Source organism: Hesperophylax consimilis, chromosome 16 (assembly GCF_061612785.1).
Source record: "Hesperophylax consimilis isolate HC1 chromosome 16, BYU_Hcon_1.0, whole genome shotgun sequence".
Lineage (NCBI taxonomy): Eukaryota > Metazoa > Arthropoda > Insecta > Trichoptera > Limnephilidae > Hesperophylax > Hesperophylax consimilis.
The window spans coordinates 34,468,098-34,490,034 of NC_142851.1; the positions used below are offsets into that span (position 1 = coordinate 34,468,098).

The window sequence follows — 21,937 nt, forward strand, 5'->3', positions numbered from 1 at the left end:
TAATTGTATTATTATTTGTCAGAATAATTAAGCGGTTTTCTTTTGGTGGTCTTCTTTGGAATTGAGATACAACGCTACACAAATTATCCGCCAGCTTTTATACAAAGTTTATCCATAAAGCATTACAAGTTCGGTCTATGTAGGCTCCTGCTGGGAAGTGGACAGTAGCGATGAGTCGTTTATTAAAGAGCCGCACAATTGAGCTAGCTCTTTTTTATGAGCCGTATTCGCACGACTCCCGGAAAACCTTAACACGACTCAATTGAACGGTTAATTTTAGAAAAATAGCTCCATTTAAATTATCCAATTTTATCAATTGTTATTGCATGCTCAGAGATGTGAACGGCGTTTGACAGCTTACCGGTACCAAGAGTCGTACGATCATTCATACGCTTACGCTGGGAGCCGTATTGGGCGAACACAGTATTCTCATTGCTCATACACCGAGCTCACGGCTCCCTTTCAATTGAGCCGTCGTTTAATTAAGTCGACTCTTTGAGCCATACGAAAATGTTGAGCTCGAACCGTGCCTCCCGCTCTTAATAAAATGAGTCATAAGTTCATGACCCATCGCTAGTGGATAGGCCGAACAAACTTACGGATTCAAGAACCGAAAAGGCCTGAAAGTTTCCCCCAGATAATCCGTTGCCGAGAGCGTGCGAATATGGGACGAGAGAAAAATGCGCGATAACAGATGTAGTTTAGCGGTTTTTCATATTGAATCAGCTCATAAGGACGGCCGTGGGGGGAGTTACGAGCCCCGGGCGGATCATAAAGAATTTGCGACGGAATTAGGGCGCGCATTACCAGTAAAGCGGTTTAGCGGAAAATATAGCTGTAAATTTTGAGGTTATATTTTTACCGGTATTTCGGTAAATTATTAAAGTTTTTAGTGTTATTAATATACAAGCTGTGGGAAACTGATACTGATACTCTAAACTACATTTGGTGTCGATTTTGTGTGATAACATTTTTTATATTTGAGCTTTTCTTTTCGAGTAAATCGGGTCCGAATCTGAAATTTATTGCGTCAAATTAAAAAAAATATATCGATCGCTATTAGTTTAATATCAACTGTATAATGTCTTTTAAAATGCGTCAATGCGTTGTTCCGGCTGCTTTAATTTATTTCCCTCCTTAAATTGTCAAACAATGGAGAAAAAAATAATGCTCCGATCAAATTTTTATTTTTTCGGTATGTGATGCAAATACAACAGCAATTCCGGCTTGTACTACGAGTTTCCAAACACTGTTTATAGATAAATATTTACTTATCGTACAACAATAAGCATAGTGTTTAGATAATCTTATTACCGCTCTGGTATAATAACACCACTCCCAATTGAAACGTCGCTTGAAATAGTTAAACCAGTGTTTAGTAACCAGTTCTGGCTAGGTAGGTACCTCCCAACCTTCACTTTTCTCATCACCCTCCCCCCTCAGCCTCTGGCTTTGAGAAAGCAAATAAAAACATTTTTTTCTATTAAATATTCTTCTGTGTACTATAAATATCCTGATTTTATGATGTCATCAGAAATATTTCAAATAGCAGGTTATTAATATTATCTAACCTGGTGGCGGTTGTCTTAAAATACAAACCTTCGTACCTACCGATAAACCGGTATTCAGTTGATTCTTTTACCGGTAATGCCACTTCTCGATAAGTTGTAAGCCCTGCTCTGTGTTTCGGTTATATTCCAGTCACCAGGCTGGGAAGTGTCCCAGCATCCGGCTCATAATATCATCCGAGTTCTTCCGGCATCATTCCTTATGAGATTAGGAAGACGTGATTGTTGTGAAGATTGCTTCATCATCGTCTGAATTATCAGGTATTTTGTGAGGATATTCAGTTATTCGAATATTCTCACATGACGCTATTTTTTGGCAGTTTGTAATACTAGATTACGATGGAAAATGAATCCTGTTACGAAACTTCTCTGTATTAAAAGTCTTCTCTGTATTTAGTTCTCTATGGTTTGACAAGCATGAATAGCCATAAAATGGAAACCAACACTCGAAACGTTGAAAATTCCAATTGTCATTAATTTTGTGATTTTGAAAAATTAAAAGTTCCTCCACTTCTTTTGCTTGCAAAATACCGAAAAGATAACATCACAAGACAACTTTGGTTGCAAAATATCACGGCTTTTGATGAAAAATAACACCGATTTTCCCAAAACTACATAAAAAAATAACGCGAACTTCGCTAAAAAGTTACCTGATTATTTCAGGCCCTTAGATATTTCTCTTTTTTAATTTTTTGACTATTGGCGACAACCTCAAGTGCTCATTTTTATATTTCAGACTACTGCAACTCTCCTTTATATAAATAGATTAGTCGCGGTTAATATTAATTTTTCTCTTGTGTTTTCCGTAGTAAAACAAAAAAATATCCTCGTTTCTATTTAATGAAAATGTTTTGTGTTTACATCAGTTGTTTCCCCCTTGCACTGAGGCCGTCAAGTCCTTTTCTTTCTGTTTAGATTTAATCATTCCTGAGAAAGGTTTCTCTGGATAATACGATTGCGTGTTTATTTGCTCTCCGACACACACCCAATTTGTTCTTACTATTATCCTCTTATTCTCTTTACAAGAACCTTGAAAATCTGGTTTCCCTTGTAAAGCAGTGTTTTCACGTTTTAGTTCTTACAAAATACACATTATAATAATAAGTGCTTTATTATCTTCCTTTTTTGTAACGAATAGAGATAATGATATCCTCACTGGGATTAATTAATCATTGTAGAAGAATATAATATTCATAAATCTAAACGAAACATGAAACAGAACAAGACACATAAAAAAGGTGACGGTTGCAACTGAGGATTGAACCCAGGACCCCTGTCTTACCGGGATCACACTCTAACCAATAAGCTATTGTGACCTGATTCTGCAGGCAGTACTTTTACTCATATTTTGAACGCCAAGTTATTATGTTGTGGTTGTTTCTAAATCTCATATGTGTAAAAAAAAATATCCCCAAAAACACTCTTTTTCATAAATGTATACCTGGCCTGTAACCGGCGGTAAAACTGGGGAATTGTACAATTTTTGGGGTAAAGTTTTGAGTTTGTGAGGCCTTTTTAAGTTAAATTTCCGTAGTGCATTATTTTGATGTATCTCACAAGGTTCAGCCAGCGTTAGTAATGTAAGCGCCCAAAAATATATTTTTACGACATGATTACAAAACATCGACTTTTCTCTACTTTCTATAAATAAAGTATGCATGTATCATATATATAAACATTCCGGAAGAAAATCTCTAAATGATAGTGAAAAGCCTATCAAAATCCGTCGCGTAGTTTAGAAGAACTAAGCGCTCAAACAGAAAGACGCGGTTATTGACTTTGTTTTATACTATTTAGAGATGTACACAGGTCAGCAAAAAAATAACTAAAAAGGAGTAAAAAATCTCAATAAAAAATCAAATGTTCAACAATATGGGAATAAAACAACAACCCCTTACTAATACACGTGTTTAAAATTTACATTTCTGATAAAGAACCATTTACACTACATTAATGGTTGTTTAGCAGTTGTGCAAAATTTATAAACACATTTATTAGTAAGCCCCAAGTATTCAAAACAAGAGACAATAAAGTTTGGGCCAAGTGAAATGAGCACAAGAGATTCGAGAAATTCAGTAAAGTTGTAGTTAGGGGCTATCGCCAAACATTTTCGGAATCTTGCCGCTACAGTAGATGTTATATATTTATAGTCGATACATTTGCACAAGAGGTTGGGAGAATGTTAAGTTGTTTTTTTGTAAAGGAATATGGAAAGTTTCGTGGTTTCTTAGTATACGGTTATTGACATTGACTATGATTGTGGCCGAGAGGGAAAATTCTACATATAAATAAATTTGATGTAATTTTTGTCACAACGTTAATTTAATGAGAGATGTAACATAAAAGAAGCATTCACGTCTAGGATAAAATAATTTTAATTCCATTAACAACTAATCCATTTCAAATCTGTTATTTGAAAACAACGTAAAGCTTGTATTAATGTTGTATGTTTTTTTTTGCCCCGGTTAAGTAGATAATAATAATAAAGTGTCTTCATAAAATCTACTATCATAAAGATTATACGACGTGATTAGTGCGCTCTAAATGCCAAATCATGTTCCACTGATTGTAATTTCTACTTTTATATCTGGCTGATAACAGAGTAGTAACAGATCTGTGTAGCAGAACATGTATCTATTAAAGCAGTTAAAACTAAAATTAGTCATAGCCAAGGCAAAATATTTAATAAATTACTCAAAATTTCATATCCATATTGCTCCACATTTTAACTACATTACTGCTCAGTATTCTTGTGTAACAACAAGTTGCGAATTATCCAAAATTGAACAAAGAGAAATATATTTTCCAAAGTAGTTAAAATGTTAAACAGTTAAACGGAGGCTAACATACAACTCAAATACATGAAATAATATGCACCGGGACACCAAAATACCTTTCAAAAAACTATATATAACAAGGCATTAACACAAGGACGTGCAATGGAATCAGAACTAGAATCGTTTTTTAAACAATGGCGAATAAGCATCAATCCATCAAAAAGCGCCGCTTGTGTTTTCTCCCGTAGACGCCCTAAAAGACCCCCTAACATCCACTTGTTCGGCGAAAACGTCCCTTGGAAAAAAAAAACATTAAATACCTCGGAATAACTCTAGACAGCAGATTAACTTGGAAAAAGCACCGAAACTCTATTTTAAAAATTATCTCCAAGAAGCAAACTCCCAATTTATAACTCCACAATAAGACCTAAACTCACCTACTCTAGCCCTATCTGGGCCCACGCGTCAGAGTCTCAGTTAAAAAGACTACAAACATTTCAAAGTAAAGCCATTCGCATTGCCCTAGGAGCTCCTAGTTGGATGAGGGTTTCTCAACTACACCGGGACTCTGAAGTTCCCCTACTTAAAGATCATATCTTAAGTCTCGCGGAATCATTTTATGCGGGCCTCCCCACCCATGAAAACGCGTCCATTAACTGCCTCGCAAAGTACGATGAAAATATAATAACTACTTATAAAAACCAAAAACAAATCTTCCGTAAACCTTAATTACCCCATATTGCAGCCATGTTACCTTGCAAAAATATTTTCCAAAAACAACCAAAATTAAATTTAAATTATCCTACAACCAATATTTAAAATCATGATGAAAGAGAAAGGGGCCTTTTTGGCCCGGAGCTCTGAATGCCAATATTTCATAAGTCATAAGTGCAATGGAATTATACTGGCAAAAAGGGACAAAGCCAATAGGTCACCGAAGTGGTTTGCTATGTTTGGTGATATAGCAGGGGTGCCCGGGTTCATCGGGGGAGGTGTGGTCAGCATGTTCCTGCCCACCACCTGAGAGAGGTTGATTTTGGGAGACCCCTTGACCCTCTAACTGGTCTCGCTTTGCGACGCAGCGGGAAGGATGTATTTTTATGATGTCACTCTTGGACACACTGATTCTCCCCACCCCTCATCACTTTTTTCTTCCCAGAACTTCCTCTCCTTTTACAGACCCTCCATGTATTAATGTAAAAAAGGCAAAACAGTTTCGAAGGGATGAAATATTATTGAAACCATAAAAACTGCACCAATAATTAATAATTTTAATTTGGTAGACTGGCATGGGTACCGCCACCCCGGGAACCATTTATTGGATAACCAACACCCCTGCTCTAGGTCACCCTTAGTGGTTCGCTACGTTTGGTTACTGCGCAGGGGTGTCCGGGTTCATGTGGTGAGGTTTGTCTAGGTCTTGGTGGCAGATGCGTTTGCCCTCGTACTGCATGGCGGGTCAGATCGGGAGAGACTCCTACCCTTTCATACATTTTCTTTCCCGGAACTTCATACCTCTCCTTTCCCTAAAAATACCCTCTACACAGCATCCCCAAAGATGACATGGGCCGTGAAGGATTTTTTTCCTTAGGGCCTCCTGATGTGTGTAGATAATGTGGAAAAAATCAAAAAGTTTATAAGAACCACGAAGAAATTCACGCCTGCTTAATCTCATCATATAATCACATACATTATATCTATCTATGCTCAAAAGATTTTGGGAAGAGGTTTTTGAAACGTCAGTGAATTTTTAGGACAAGGTAATTGCGAATATGCTAATATCGTTATTTTTATAATAGGTTAAAAAATATAACCTTTTTAGATTGATCGGATCATTAGAGACGAGTCAGGGGTACATAAAAGTTTGAAGGGTATCTAGTTACGAATAGAGCCTGCATACTTGGTGTTTGGAATTTCCACCAGTTCCGGTCCCCGCCTCGTCGGCTGCTTGCGGGCAACCTTATTGATCTCTGCTGTAGCTAGAATTTGTGATGTGAATTATTTAAACTCCAACGAACAACGGACATACCTGCCTATCTTATATTTATACGGAAGTTAACCTTATGTTGACCCTTTCCTTGAAAGGGGAAATCCGAAGCGGAACTGACAGAGGAAGGATGAAAGTATACTGTAGAAATGAGATCACTGGGGCGTATGCGTGGCAAAAACATTCGGCCTAATGAATAAGATTGCGAATAATAAACGCTTAGATGGTTTGGGCATGTAGGGCGGATGAACGAAGAAACTAGTAGAAGGAGAATATATTATGACAAGTGAACCAAATAGTTGGGCCGAGTCAAGAGTCAGATGTATGGATAGAGTAAAGAACAGAAGAAATGCCTTATGAACAGGTTTCGTGATCCAAATATTTGTCCAATCGGGGCTTTAGTTTTACTTATAAATTTAAATGGGGTGGAGGAGATCTACGATGTCGGGCGAGTGTAAGTGAAACCGATCACTGGGCTATTGGGCTAAAAATAGTAACATAGTAATAATAGTAAAATAGTAAGCTAATGGAACATTTGTTTTCATTTTTATTTGTATGGAAGGCACTTCTAGTTTTCTTCTTTATTCTATGGATGTTAATGAAGCCAAGATCGAGTCGGTTGGCTGTCCGTCTGCGGGCATGAAGAAAGGTGTGTCACAAGATGAGGAAATACGGCACGATCAAAATGAATATTGGGTGTGAATGTGACGAAGAGTGTGTGCCAAGACAGTTGTTTAGGGTTCTATCCTCTCTGCATATCTCTACTGTAAAATGGCCGGATGGTTATCTACTTAATTTATGCTAAAATTTAAACACAAGGGGTTTAGATAAATTCAACAATATCAAATACATCAAATAGGCCTTAATGATTTATGGCAGTGGCAGAATCTTTTTTCACCCCTATTCAAATTCAGGTCATAATAATATATTGTATCTCTAAATAGCCGTTTCGATACATTTTCCTAGAAAGGGGGAGGATCAGATAATCCAATTCGTAATCTCTGGGGGTCGCGATGTTTTACAAGGCCGTAATCTGTTTTTGGTGGATTATTACGTAATTTCTTCTGTCGGTGGACTTTTCCCTGATGCCTCCATTCTTTCCAGCGTGTTTTACAAACGCTGCACGAGCCACAAACTATTTTAAAATACTAAATGTATCTCGTTTTTGTTATCTGCCGGAGACTGCTGAATATTGACATACAGGTTGTACGTATGAAATGGGAATACTAATACCGTAATACGGGCATGTACCCAGTGTAGTCGAAAGCATGTATTTGTACAAAAAACTTATATGAATAACGTCCAAGTTAAGTCGATTTATATCTTAATAATAATTTGTGTTAAACAAACAGTTGCATGGAATTTTATTAACGTTAAATATAGCATAAATCAGAATAAGCCAAAAGTTAGATGTAAGGGATAAGGAGAGAGGGGGAAGGAAATACATAATTGACTCAGCATTGCGAAGTCCTGTTTTGACTCGACTGCTTTGCATTTCGCCTGTCTGAAAATTTGTTTGTGACTTCCGTGTTTGGTCAATTCTGTCAAGATAGAACCGTGTTTGATAGTACCTTTTTATTTCAATAGAGCGCATGAGCGTTGTGACATTTGCGAGCGGTCAAGTCCGAGTGGTCAACATTTCGCTAAGTCTGCTGTTATAATAATAACTAGCAGATAAAAACCTCAACGAAACGTTCGAAAAATTGAACGGTTTTTTTTGTAAATAACAGATGGCGCCACTTCCGTTTACAACAATCCTAAACTGTACCGGCATTACGATGATAATACTATCAGACTGGATAAATCACCTCTAGGGCGCTTAATGACAATTTATATATACTTAAGAGTTACTGATAATTTCTGACAGTTTAGATTTGTTGCTAGTGGCATACATTATAAATACTTGTGGCTTGAACCTAATCGAAATACCTACAGTATGTAGTTATCTACAGAGACAGTGTTGGTTTGGTTGCTGTGTTCCCCTATATATTCTATTTAAGGGAATGGAGGTTTGAGTTTAGCGAGCTAGGGGTTGAGTTGAAGAATTGTAAAAATAATTTTAAATAAATGTTTAAGTCTGGTATGATGCCGGGGAGTGTGTTGCCATGACACCATTCTGTACTGAAGTCCGTAATGACGTTGTTAAATGAGTGTATTCTTCGCGAAACACAACGAGTCGCTAATAGCTGCCATCAATCTTTTCCTCCCCTCCTGACAATAAGCGAGGAAAAATGTCGAAACGCCGGCCGGCGGGCATATCATGTATTATGAAGTGCATGTATATCAGCTATCGGCGATCTGCCGGGGCGGCTGCGCCCGTCGGGGGCTGCGCGGGGAGTGCGGGGAGTGCGGGGAGGGCGGGGAGGGCGGGTATTGATCGGGGTGTGACCCAGTTCGGCGAGCGCGCAGCCGCCCTGGCCGCCCCGCCCTGCCCGCCCTTCCCGCCGGCTGACGTAAGCCGCCCTGCCGGGATCGATGAGGGCCCGCCGAGGATGGTCAACCTCCGGCGGAGTTGGCCACAGGACGCCATTGCAATCAGGATTTCGAAAAGCGCATATTGCACATCGTCACGTCGATTCGTAGTACTTCACTAAAACCACCCCGTCAAATCAGATTCTCATGATTTTCTAGAAAGATAGATACCAATACAAACTATGATGGTTTGGATGCACTATTAACTCTACAAAGGAAGCCTAAGTCATCTTTGGGGATGGGGGTAATTTGAGTAAAGGAATGCGAAGGAGTTCTGGGAAGGAAAAAGTATGAGTGGTGGGTATTTATCTGGAAGACAGTGTGTACAGGAGTCTTCCCACTGCGGTGCAAGGTGTTGGGTCGGGATAGTCCGGCTGGAGAGGTCAAAGGGTCCCCCTCAACCGGTCTCTCCTGACCCGGCCCGCCACGCATCCGCCACCAAGACCCGGACAAATCTTTCCCCACGAAACCGCTTACTCCTGCGAAGTCAACAAACGTAGCTTGTCATTTGGGGTGACCCTTATATTCCATTATCTTTGGGGTGACCTATGGCAGAGATGTTATATCAATGATTCGGTGGGGCGGCGGTACCCGTACCCGCCTCCCGAAATAAATCAGGGATGTCCCAAAGAGATGAACATCGAGTGAATAAATTACGCAGTTGTGTCATGTGAGTTTTATCCTCTCTACCTTTTCGTTCTGGGAAATAGCGTGAGGGTTAGTTAGCTAAACTCTTTTCCCCGTGTTAAAAATTATATTTAAAAAATAAAGCATACAATATAGTTAAGTTATTTTCACGATAACTTTAAAGAACCCTTGAAATTTGTATACTAGCAATAAAATTTAAAAAGATATTTTGAAAATATCACCGACATCTATTAGTTCATTGCCCAGTCTGGTGACCGGGTATGTCATCAAAATGAAAATTCAACACACCTTCAAAAAGTGATATAAAATCATGAAAAGTGATGAAATTAAAACTAGGTTACATAGGTAACTATTAAACCTAGTTTTTGTTTCATCCCCTTTAATGACTCTATATCACTTTTTAAAGGTGTGTTATATTTTCATCTTGATGAAATATCATGAGACCCAAACGCACCCCAAATACCTATATACGTAGTACGAAGTACCTACGTTATTTATTTGTAAAAGAATTGCATTTACGAATTAATTTTTTGAATTATTTTTCATCATTCTGATCTGACTCAAAAAAATGGTATTACGACTTGTATTGAGGACCTCAACTTGAGGTTTGTTTTTATTATTCCGAGATTGATAACATTTTGCACACTTGACCTTCAGAACAAGTCTACCAAATATTCGAAAAACCACCCCCTTTCCCTTTTCCACCCCATAATTAACTACTCGATAAATTTTTGTGCACTCTCTAAGAGGAAAATTACTCCATCTGATTTCGAAAACTCCGCTTAGAGTCCGGGCAACGCCAACGCCGGGCATTCGCGTGTCGGGAGTTTCCCAAACAGGCATCATTTATATCATATAAATATATTCTTTTACTCTGAAACAACAAAAATTTTCGCCTGCGCTTTGTACTGATTTTTTTTTTCAACGTGAAATTTTTTTTAGCATTGTAAAGTGGTATGGCACAAATAATGTTGAATAACACTGGTATGAGTTTTATATTACAAGAAATGAACCTCACTAAGGGTAGAAGATAAAACATTTTCAATCACAACAAACCGTTGAATAAATATATCAAACGAAATTGTCTTGCCTTCTAAATTATGTCGGCTTCGGTTAACATCATAATAAACAAATAGTTTAGTACATTTGAATGTGTGTTTAACTGGGCAAACACATTTAAACGTGATATTGTATCGTTACCTTACATTTAATATTCATCAACGTAAAATAATATGTATTCACTCCCATAAAAATAACCTTATTTTGGTGAGTAATAACGTCTACCGTTCCAAGTCGAAAAGGACTTAGTAAATCGCTGTTTTTCAGAAGAACGTAGAGAGTGAAACATTTCGCATAATTAATCATTTAGTTTAATTTTCGAAAAATCGTCTTATAAATAATTTGTGAATGAAATGATTATGTATGTGATTACTGAAGATATAAGTTTAGTGTTGTGAGATTGAAGAAAGCTAGGAAGGAATGCAGTTGAGGAGAGGAAAGTTGGGAAGAACCTGGCCATTCAGTTCAGATCGCTAAACACGGCTAAAGTCATTTTAAGCATCTTTTAATTTTGTCTGTTTATAACGTAACATTTCAGTTATGTATGTAGTATAGGTAACATTCTAAATTTGAAAAATAAATTTATGCCACCGACCTTTTAGTTTATGCCTATCATGCTGGTGATCAGGCTTGATTATAGAGGAAAAATATACGTACCTGTTAATATAATATGTATATTTTTTTAAACTTTTTATAGTTAATTTGTTTAAATTCCAAATAGGAAAAAAAATCTAAATTACCTTTTACTAGCAGTTCCAATTTTACACAGACAACATAATTAACAATATTAGTATTTTTGATGATGTTCTCCTTATTTTTATGTGATACTTTAAATTTGTCAGACTAATGTAATTTAGTTGAGTTTTTTTGTTCTTTGTGCATTTTGATGTTAAAAGCGAGGAGCGGATTATTTTCATGAATCCCGCCCAGGCTTGCTTCGCTGGTAGATTTACACCCCAGAGGATAAGTTGGTGGTGAAATGATTCGGACTCTCTCGCGCAGAGTCCGAATCATTTCGAGTCAGTTCCCAATTCTTGGTTCACACCCTCCGAGGCGAGGGGCAGAAGGCGAAGGCGAAGGCGAAGGCTTCGCGGCTGACAATTCCATCACGTAGTGGTGCTTAGCGAACTTCTGTCGAGGGTGGCGTTGAGTTAATCAACCTTGAGCCCTTGTTCTTTTGGATTCTCCGATAGGGTTCAAACTTCAAAGTAAAAAGCGCTTCCGTTTTTGCGCTGGAAGACTTGAGATTGTTTTTACTTTTAATTGTAGACTATCAAATCAATGATTCGGAGTATATTCGAAGCCGAGTAAAAACTACAAAGAAGTGATTTTTCATATCATTTCCGACTTTATGTCCGAGTTAAATCTTTCCCTCAGTAAAAACTAAACCCTTCCACACACTTTTCCACAAATGATCATCTAGTCCAGAGGTTCCCAAACTTTTTTGCCCCGTAAACCACTTACAATTTTTTTTTTCCGTAGACCCCCTGCCTGCCGAATATTGAATTTACCTAAAACTATTAACGTCTCATGTGATAATCATTTATTTTTTTAGTAAAAATATTCCCTTCCCTTCCCTTGCCTGCCCAACAACCGGGTGGCGGTATAGTTGCTCTGTCTTTACATTGTACAGTCAGGGGCACCCTTGTGGGGTATTACACCAAATGAAAATAAAGCAGGATAAGCAACGGGGATTTCTTTCCGTAGCTGGCCCTACAGAACTGCCCCTTAAATTCTTTGTCAGTGCTTATTCCGGTCAGTTCTTCTTGTCACATGATATCCGATTCTTCAACGGTGCATTTCCACAGTCAAAATGTCCTCAAACTTAGTTTTGAAGTCTGTGTGAAGTGCATTTAAATGTTGAACGTCATTATTACCCTGGACGTTTTTCAAAAACAAGTTGGGGAACTAGGAAAATTCACGGCTTCCAATGTGCAATGTTTTACTTGAATATATTAAATCTGACGAGAAAAGGAACGTAGACTCTATTTATATACCTCAATTACCAACTTTACGAAATATAAAAATCAAATAAGTAATTTCTCAGTCTATTATATTTGTGTTTGGTCTATTGTGTCATTTACGGAACTCCCAAATGTTGACTTGAGGTAAATGGGGGTCCGCTCGTATGTACCCCCATTTGAATCTCGTGGACCCCCAAATTTTTTTCTCGCTGACATAGACCCCCAGCATGACGATATCGACCCCTGGGGGTCCATATAGACCACTTTGGGAACCTCTGATCTAGTCAATCCACATTATGCAAGTGCATTATATAAGCATAATAAATACAAAACAATACAAGAACAACACGTCAACTCACCAGAGATCAAATGGGAAAATAATTCACCCACTCCAGATATTTTCATATCAGAGAGTTCGGCTCGGTAGAACTCCTAACTGGACCTAAAATCCTACTTATCCCTCAATAAATATTTAAAAAAATCTTTCGTAATTCTGCATTTATTTAAAATTACTGATTTTTATATATAAATTCTTTGACAGATCTAATACGCCTAAATTTTAAATGAGAGAGCTAGGTACAATGCCAGTTATACCTAGCTCTCATATTTTTATAGTCTGAGAATGCCAAATTCTTTTAATCTCATTTCCTAAATCTGTGTATTTTCTTATTTTTTCAGAAAAGATTATTATTATTACTAGTTGATTTATTGAATAATGTGCGTGAAAATAACTTTGTAGATGCGATCGTATCTTTAACTGATTTTACTGTAACAAATTTTCGTTTCATATTCCAAAAAATAAAAATAACATTTATATTCTAGTTTCGACTAGGCACTAGTATTGGTTTCTTCTAGTGTTACCTGGCATGCACCGTACAGCAGTACAAACATTTCTATATTTCATAGGTATTCAGTTTTAATATTAACCAACAAAGCAGAAATCTGTTTCTATTATGTCTCACTCTTTTCCTTCCGTCTGGAATTTGTAGGACAACGCAACTATTTTTAAATTTATCTCAAGTTTCAATAATGAGTTTTGATGCTTTTAATTAATTATTAGGTAGACAAAACATCACACTAGAAACTCATTGTTCACTTGATCGGGCCATGTGTTCCTCGGGCGTCCCCGACTTGTTCTACCATTCACATTTGCTACATATGACCGGTATATTTGACCGGTCAGTGGTTGAGTTGGCGTGGCGTCTGGATCCCACCCAGGATTCAGTTCAATTCTTCGGCTGGTCAAGTCCCACATCACGACGCAAGTAATATTTCCGCTTACTGTAGTGGTAGCAAGAGATTTTCAAATAATGTTAGGTTATTTGTACAATAAACAAAATAAATAACGGAAACATACATTACTCTAATTACACTCATTTTTTGTTCGTTCGCTCAACATGCCCAAAACAAATTATTGTCCCTTTTCTTTTGAATCCACATTTCTCACAGGATCACACATCTTTCATCCTTCCTCTGCCAGTTAATACGTGAGTAAAATTCATAATAGTGAAATCAAACAGCTCGTATTTTTTCATCCATCCATTACAACTTATAAGTCACAATCTACAACCTATTTTGAGTTATCCACAATCCATTCCAGATCCCATCAACGCCTGTATTGTATTAAATTCTCTTGGCCTTCACATCGCGTTGATAATGTTCCCATTACACTGACTGAATTACGGGCATCCTTCTCCTTACATTTTATGAGCGTTAAACAAAGATACTTCACTTTTCTTATAGTCCAGTCAGTGGGGAGTTTTACCTTGCAAAAGGTTAGGTAGTAGCGATTTTGATATATGTTGTTAAGATTGGGACTGTAAGGAAAAAAAAAAGTTTTCGACCTTGGGAGGGTCGAGCTCGACCCGCCATCTTGGATTGAAGGTGCCAAAATTTGTTTTTTTCAAAATAATTGTGAAGTGGTCGTTTTTACAACCAAATTGTTGAGGGCAAACTTAAAGACAACTAAATTACCTACATTTTTTGTAGCAAGTTTTTTTTTGTAAGTCTAATAGGTAACGAATTACAGTGGCGGAAATGTGAATATTTTTCTAAAAAATGATGAAATTCCCAACTTTGTAATTTTTTCGGGATATTCATTACAAAATTATAATAATTTTGTTAACTCATTTCCACACCACCATGAGGTAGAGAACATGGCGCATTTTTTTATTGTGGTATCTTCAGTAGGTCTACTCCACAGATATACCAGCGATGGTAGATTTCGAAATTATGTTACATTACTATGAATTATGTTACTATAAATTATGTTACTTAATAACAGTCTTCGTCATCAATGTCATCATCTAACTCATTGCCTGTGATACTGAGATTCTGGGATTCCATTGACAAAATCTCTTCTTCTTCGTCCTCGACATCGATGTGAACCTCTGGCGAATTTCGGCATGTTTGACCATTACAGCACCCACATACAATAGAACACTTCAATCCAGCTTTCGTGCAGCTACATGCAACGCCGCATCCTTTTTACAATTGCATGAAATAAATTTTAATAAAGTCTCGGGTGCTGGTTTCTTTGCCATTCTTACTGGAACAAGCCCGTTGGTGTCACGTTTCCAGCCCCAGTTTTCTGGATATTTTTGGATTCCATACCATTTTTGGACTTGATGGTACGTTCTAAATGCATGGTACCGTGCAGCGTCGTTCGTTGGTGGCAAAGAGGCAAGATTGAATTTGCTTTTTGTTGTCGACTTTGCGAAACGTTTGTAGCGGATTTCTTCCAAGGTTTCCTTATCCATGTCACCCCCGTACAAAGCAACAAGAAAGCGTGTTCCTGCAACTGCTATGTCTTCTGGTGTTGCATCATATTGTTTGAAGATTCCTATCATGGCATTGAGTCTTGTGTCGTTTTGCACAAGCGAACAAAATTTTGTTTTTCCTTGGTTGAAGAAGGACGATGTTGTATCGCAGCCGATAAAGGCATGAAGAAACAGAATATTCTCAGTCGCCTCTTTGTATTTCACACTAGTCGCGGAAAACAGTCTTTCAAAAGTTTTGCCTCTCCCGGGTTTGCGAAGAGATATACTACTTTTGGGTGGTGCTAATGCTGTCAGCAGAACTAGGAGATCAACGTCTTCGCCAATAATGAAAACAGCGTCATATGATGAACACAAGGAAATCGCAGTATTGACAAGCAACTCATCAGCATCTTCTTCAGCCTGCTTAACTGTAAAATCATCCTGTATAAATTGCTTTGTAAGCATCGAAATCAGACGGACTTTGTTATTTTCATTGGCTAAAAATCGTTCTTGTTAAACTTGAACTGGCATTGTTTCATCGAAAAGAACATCTGCAGACATGTGTTTCTTCGATCGGCGAAGTCTTTCTGTGGTTTTCGTATTTTTTCACCATCATCAAGCGGATATCCATCGAAAACAATGACTGCATGTGATCCATAGTGATTTCTTACATAGTGAACTTATTTCTCGCAAATTGACCCAAAATAATCATTCCGATTCCATACAACTTTATGTAAAAGATATCATCCATCCAAAACATTAATTTAGCTACCTTCAAGTTGCACGCCTTCTGGAAGTTGTTCGAAAACACCATAAAATGATGATTTCGTACCTTTGCGCATTCCTTCTTCAGTGAAAAGCGACAAAGGAAATGGGGCGAGTTCGAATTTAAGGAAGCTTTAGACTAAGATCCCACTATAACAAATCAACGTCATCGAGCACTCTGATGATTCTATATAAGAATATTGTAACGTAGAAATACGTTAAAATGATATTGTGTAATATGTTCGTACAAAATTTATCAAGAAAACTGGAGTTTTACAATTTTTTGTCAAAATTTTCTTCTTTCAACCGCTGTAACTCATTACCTATTTGACTTACAAAAAAAAGATTTCTGCACAAATGTAGGTAATTTAGTTGTCTTTAAGTTTGCTTTCAACAATTTGGTTGTAAAATCAACCACTTTATAATTATTTTGAAAAAACCAAATTTTGGCACCTTCAATCCAAGATGGCGGGTCGAGCTCGACCCCCCCAAGGTCGAAAACTTTTTTTTTTCTTTAGAGTCCCAATCTTAACAACATATGTGAAAATCGCTACTACCTAACCTTTTGCAAGGTGGAGCCCTTTTTTATCCCCCACTGACTGGACTATTAGTCAGCCGAAATAAAGTTTATGAGCTGTCTGACGGTTCTTGAAGCTAAGATTTATTTTATTTTCTTGTTCTTGCTACCGAAGAACAAAAGGTATAAAATATAGTAGCATGGTCTTGAACTGGTATTATTGTAGTTATCCCTTCCTCCTTATTTATTTAGTTTTATGACGGCTGTAAAACTCGAGGTCGAAAGGTAAAATTGCCTAAATTTTCATTTCTGAATTTCGAAGGTTTTAATGTAGCCTTGCAATATCAAATTGTTTTACTTCAGTCTTGTTGTTTCAATCTTTAATCTCAATGACTAAACAAAATACCTAAAAATCTAAACCAAGCCAAATCGATTTGAAAAATAATGTTCCAGTGAAAAATGAGTGTTTTGAAACAATTTATAAATTTGTTTTATTTTCAAAAAAACTTAAAAAATATATATTTATGGTTTACAGTTTTTGCTAATTTAAGACCCCTGAAAACGCTCACTAATGATGTATTGACAATATTATTGATATAATACAAATCACGATGTCTGAATTGCCAAGATTAACACCAAGAAATAGACAAAAGAAATATAATAAAATTATTTTTCAGAAAAAATATTATAGTATAAGTAGGTAGCTTATCGCTTGCCTGGATTCTTGGCAGAAACAGTTCCAATTTTGAATATGACACTTAAATTCAAAACAAATTCCAGTTCATTGAACCAGAGTTACAATCACTTACATACAGACACACAACCGAAATTAGTATGTTTGATAAAATGAAGCTTAATTCATGAATATGAGAGGTCGCACAAGCTGAATAGTATTATCAATACAATTGACAGGATGTTTAATCGTCTACTCAAGGAGAGGGTTCAGATAAATAATCAATTTGCATTTTATAATTAATTAGTTGTAAAATATAAGATTTATAGTGTTTACATTACAAGCTAAATATCGTTGGCAATATTTAGGACGGTTAGAGTCCGAATCCGCCACACCCTTATTCCTATTTTCTTTCCGTGTCCACTTTAATTACCGAACATAAAGAAAAACTCCCCATCCCCCAATGGTTCTGTTTACGATTTCTTTTAGCCCCCTTAACCACAACCCTTCAAATATACGGCTAAATATTATACCAGAAAAATAAATCCATCAAAAAATTCTGAAGAAATTTCTGCGCCATATCTTCGTATCTTTACGTACGGTTGTGTTTCTCGGAAATTATTTCATCTTTAAATTTAGTGCTAAATGTATTTAGGTTGTAATGATATTTTTTTCTTCATAAGTTTCGTCTCTAGAAGTATTGATACAAAATTTTTAAAACATTTTTAACATCGGATCGACACTTCAAAAATAATTTCTCAGTAAGGGCCAATACTAGAAGGCCACCTTTTATTATCTACCTCAATCATTTTAATATTATGAAAATTATTGCGAACTTATTTATCAACCCAAAAAAGTAATTATACACCTTTTGCATTAATTCTTAGAAAACACTTCCTTGCAAAATTGAATATTAGATGCATTTCCATGCAATTGAACACTTGCATGCATGGAACACTTCCACAACGTGTCATCGATACAACTAATATAATAGAATATTTGATGCATAGAACACTTCCACAACATGTCATCGATACAACTAATATAATAGAATATTTGATGCATAGAACACTTCCACAACATGTCATCGATACAACTAATATAATAGAATATTTGATGCATAGAACACTTCCACAACATGTCATCGATACAACTAATATAATAGAGTATTTGATGCATAGAACACTTCCACAACATGTCATCGATACAACTAATATAATAGAGTATTTGATGCATAGAACACTTCCACAACATGTCATCGATACTACTAATATAATAGAGTATTTGATGCATAGAACACTTCCACGCCCTTGAAGTGATTTTGCACAAAAACGGCTCTATACAAATCATCCAAATATTATTATTATTATGTCATCGATTCAACTAATATAATAGAGTATTAAATGCATGGAACACTTCCACAACTTATTAAACTTATTATGAAATCAGATATGAGTGTATCAGCACAGATTGGCTGCTCATTTTTTTTGTTAACCCACACAGGAGGACCTGAGGAAAATAATTTCGTCGTCTTTCTTTGTGTGTTGGGTCTTTTTTAGGAAAGAAAAGAGAGGAAGTTCTGTGCAGGTAAAGGGAACGAGGGTGGGTAGGAATCTAGGGATCAGTGTCTAGGAGTGACGGACTGTTTGAGGGAGTAAGGAGTGAATATATCTCTCCCGCTGCGGCGCAAGGCGGAGTTGTTGAGGTCAAAGTGTCTCCCCAAACCAGGCTCTCCAGATCTGGCACGCCACGCAGCTGGTGGGCATGCGCATCCTGAACACACCTCACCCGATGAACCCGGGCACTCCTGCTAAACCACCAAACGTAGCGAACAACTTGGGGTGACCTATGACAGAGGTGTTGGTTTTCCAATGACTCCCTGGGCGGCGGTACTCAAACCCGCCTTCCAAATTGAAATTATTACTTAATGACGGCCGGCATAGTCCAGTGGTAACGCATTGGACTGCCATTCCGAAGGTCGCGGGTTCGAGCCCGACGTGCGCAAATAAATTTTATTTGATTAATTTGTGTTATTTCACAATTAATTAATTAAAATAATATATAGTATATTTGCGGCACGTTCCAGAGTGGAAGATACTACCAGTATCGCCCTGGTGTAAGACCACCATTCAGAATTGAAACGTTGCTCCAAATGGCTTTAGCCGTGTTTAGTGACTAGATCTGAATAGCCAGGTACTTCCCCACCTTCCTCTTTCCCTTCCCCACTTACCTTCAGCCTCACAACATCCCCCAATTGGGGATGCCATAGTCTCACTGGCTCCAGACGGGAGCAGTTGGGACTCTTGTGAGGTATTCACTATAAAAAAAAATAAAAATAAATAAAGATTATTTTAATTTGTGTTGAGGAATTATATAGCGAATTATTGGGAATATGAAAGTTTTTCGATAATTCAGTTTAAGGCAATTATTTTGGGTTATTTCATTTTAATCCATCCTGATCCCGTTCAGTCTATAATAGAATTTGTACGCCAATATGCCATTTTAGTTTATTATAATTTTTTACGTCTTTATTTTTATTTCGCTTTTTGAATACTTATTTACTTTAGTTATTCACTTTTTTTTTACTATTGGTAATTTGAATTATTAGTGTGTCTTAATTCTGTTGTAATTAATGAATGAATGAACATTATTGAATATGGTAAACTTCCAGAATTCCTGTATATCGGTAAAATAGTTTTATTATGATGAGGAATAACTATTTCAATTATCCGTAGATGGAAAAATATGCATTTGAGTAGCCATTTAACGTATTTTGTTTTCGCCGTGCTTTGACGTAATATTATGAAAACAGGTTTCTTTTAGCAAACTAAGAACCTAAAATAGGTTCTTAATTTAAATTTGATTAAAAAAGGGAAAAAAAATAACCCTAAAACCAATGTTCATGGGTCACATCAATAGTACTTAATGAACATATAGAGGCCGCCAAGATATGCCGCCGTATGAAAATTTAGTCAATTTTCCCGCATTGTCAATTCCGGCGAATCAAATAGATATTTTTCATTGTAAATAAAAAAAAAAAAATTATATACATAATTTGTGCATATTAACGATTTCCAGCGATTCTGGATATTTACCTCGAGTAACGCTTTATTCAAGGAAATATTTAAGAAGCTAAAATTAAGATTTAAAAAAAATCGTCTATGGAGAGTATCGATATGGACTTGGTAATTAAAATCATCTATTGAGAGTATCGATATGGACTTGGTAATTAAAATCATCTATTGAGAGTATCGATATGGACATGGTAGTTAAAATCATCTATTGAGAGTATCGATATGAACTTGGTAATTAAAATCGTCTATTGAGAGTATCGATATGGACTTGGTAATTAAAATCATCTATTGAGAGTATCGATATGGACTTGGTAATTATGGATTTGGACTTTTTTGGCTTGACTGTATTTAACATGTATATATTTATATTTTATGTATAAGCTGTTTGTCTCTTACCTTTACCAATAAATAAATAAATAAAATAAAAATCATCTATTGAGCGTATCGATATGAACTTGGTAATTAAAATCATCTATTGAGAGTTTCGATATGAACTTGGGAATTAAAATCATCTATTGAGAGTATCGATATGGACTTTGTAATTAATATCATCTATTGAGCGTATCAGTATTTTTTTTATTTTTTTTATAGTGAATACCTCACAAGAGTCCCAACTGCTCCCGTCTGGAGCCAGTGAGACTATGGCATCCCCAATTGGGGGATGTTGTGAGGCTGAAGGTAAGTGGGGAAGGGAAAGAGGAAGGTGGGGAAGTACCTGGCTATTCAGATCTAGTCACTAAACACGGCTAAAGCCATTTGGAGCAACGTTTCAATTCTGAATGGTGGTCTTACACCAGGGCGATACTGATAGTATTTTCCACTCTGGAACGTGCCGCAAATATACTATATATTATTTTAATTAATTAATTGTGAAATAACACAAATTAATCAAATAAAATTTATTTGCGCACGCCGGGTTCGAACCCGCGACCTTCGGAATGGCAGTCCAATGCGTTACCACTGGACTATGCCGGCCGTCATGAACTTGGTAATTAAAATCATCCATTGAGAGTTTCGATATGAACTTGGGAATTAAAATCATCTATTGAGAGTATCGATATGGACTTGGTAATTAATATCATCTATTGAGCGTATCAGTATGAACTTGGGAATTAAAATCATCTATTGAGAATATCGATATGGACTTGGTAATTAAAATCATCTATTGAGAGTATCGATATGGACTTGGTAATTAAAATCATCTATTTAGAGTATCGATATGGACTTGGTAATTAAAATCATCTATTGAGAGTATCGATATGGACTTGGTAATTAAAATCATCTATTGAGAGTTTCGATATGAACTTGGTAATTAAAATCATCTATTGAGAGTATCGATATGGACTTGGTAATTAAAATCATCTATTGAGAGTATCGATATGGACTTGGTAATTAAAATCATCTATTGAGAGTATCGATATGGACTTGGTAATTAAAATCATCTATTGAGAGTATCGATATGGACTTGGTAATTAAAATCATCTATTGAGAGTATCGATATGGACTTGGTAATTAAAATCATCTATTGAGAGTATCGATATGGACTTGGTAATTAAAATTTTATATCGAGAGTATCAATATGGACGATGTGGCAATTACAATGGGAACACAACATAATGTATTAATTAGTAAAATGTATAAAAAGTTGTTTTTCCGCCCTAGCGACCCGCTTAC

At 36.5% G+C, this 21,937-nt stretch overlaps 1 protein-coding gene across 5 annotated transcripts in view; it reads left to right on the plus strand.

The window, feature by feature from the left end:
• Nucleotides 1–21,937, plus strand: part of Atpalpha (sodium/potassium-transporting ATPase subunit alpha) — a 117,747-nt gene that overhangs the window by 47,918 nt on the left and 47,892 nt on the right. The window lies entirely within an intron of this gene.